This window comes from Protopterus annectens, chromosome 3.part1, assembly GCF_019279795.1.
Source record: "Protopterus annectens isolate FY-2018-M chromosome 3.part1, PAN1.0, whole genome shotgun sequence".
Lineage (NCBI taxonomy): Eukaryota > Metazoa > Chordata > Ceratodontiformes > Protopteridae > Protopterus > Protopterus annectens.
The window spans coordinates 1,696,958,003-1,696,959,181 of record NC_056732.1 but is presented as its reverse complement, the minus strand read 5'-3'; the positions used below and the strand labels follow the sequence as shown (position 1 = coordinate 1,696,959,181).

The 1,179-nt window shown below is 40.2% G+C and overlaps 1 non-coding gene across 1 annotated transcript; it reads right to left on the bottom strand.

The window, feature by feature from the left end:
• Nucleotides 1-359: 359 nt before the first annotated feature.
• TRNAG-UCC lies at nucleotides 360-431 on the bottom strand. The gene has a single exon. It is a non-coding gene; the product is annotated as a tRNA-Gly (tRNA).
• Nucleotides 432-1,179: the final 748 nt, after the last annotated feature.

The following is a 1,179-nucleotide window of genomic DNA, read 5'->3' as shown; positions in this document are numbered from 1 at the left end:
GTCTCATACCTAATTCTCTAGAAGCTGAAAAACGTTATCAGTCAAGGATGGCCCACATGTCAATTCATAGGTTCATAGGTTCATAGGTTCATACTAGGCTATCTGCCTTAGGGCATTTATAAGCCTAGCCAGAGTGTGTTTGGCTTTCGCCACCCATTTTAAATGAATTTTGCTATGCCCTTTTTCGAGGTTAGTATACTGTGCCTCTGTCTAACAGTGACACAGAAGTGATACCCGGGGTAAACCTACTATCTCCCATCCACTCATCAAGATTCCTCTTGAAGAGAGTCAATGAGGGACTCTGCCTAACCTGGACTGGGATTTTATTATAGGTTCATAGGTTCAAAGTACAGATTTCTTGCATTGGCCAGGAATCTAACCCGGGTCAACTGCTTGGAAGGCAGCTATGCTCACCACTATACCACCAATGCTACTTTACCACTTGACAGTCAGTAGTATTTTCCTTAGCAAGATGCACTCATGATGGAAGATGGAATCATCGAGATGGAATCCTCTTACATCAGGTCCAAAAGTGGTAGTTCCTAAAGCATTACAAAATGAATATATCAAAATCTTGCATTGTGGTCAACCAGGTACTGATTCAACCAAAAGAAGGGCAAGAGGCATTGTATTTTGGCCTTCTATGTCCAAAGATACAGAGAAGGAAACTCTAGTATGTTCATTTTGCAACAGCATCAAACTGCATCAACAAAAATAACCACTTCAGCTACACCAGATTCCTGAATTTACCATGGTCGCTGGTTTCCACAGATATTTTCGAATGGAATGGTCAGCATTAGTTGGTATTAGTAGACTCTTATTAAATTGGTTTGAAATTGACCTACTTCCTAACTTGACATCCAACACTGTCATTACAAAATTGAAGACACATTTTTCTGTCCATGGTAGTCTGCACAAAGTCATTTCTGACAATGGCGCACAGTTTATAAGTCAGGAGTTCAAGAAATTTGATGAGTCTTGGGATTTTGTTCATATTACTAGTAGTTCTGAGTATTCACAGTGTAATGGGACTAGCTGAACTACATGCAGTTCAGAGTGCAAAATGTTTGTTGGAGAAATCCAAGAGAGATGGTACCGATGTTTTCCTTAACTTACTCAATCTCAGAAACATTCCTCAAGACAACTAGCTTGGTTCACCTGCTCAGAGATTAATGTCCG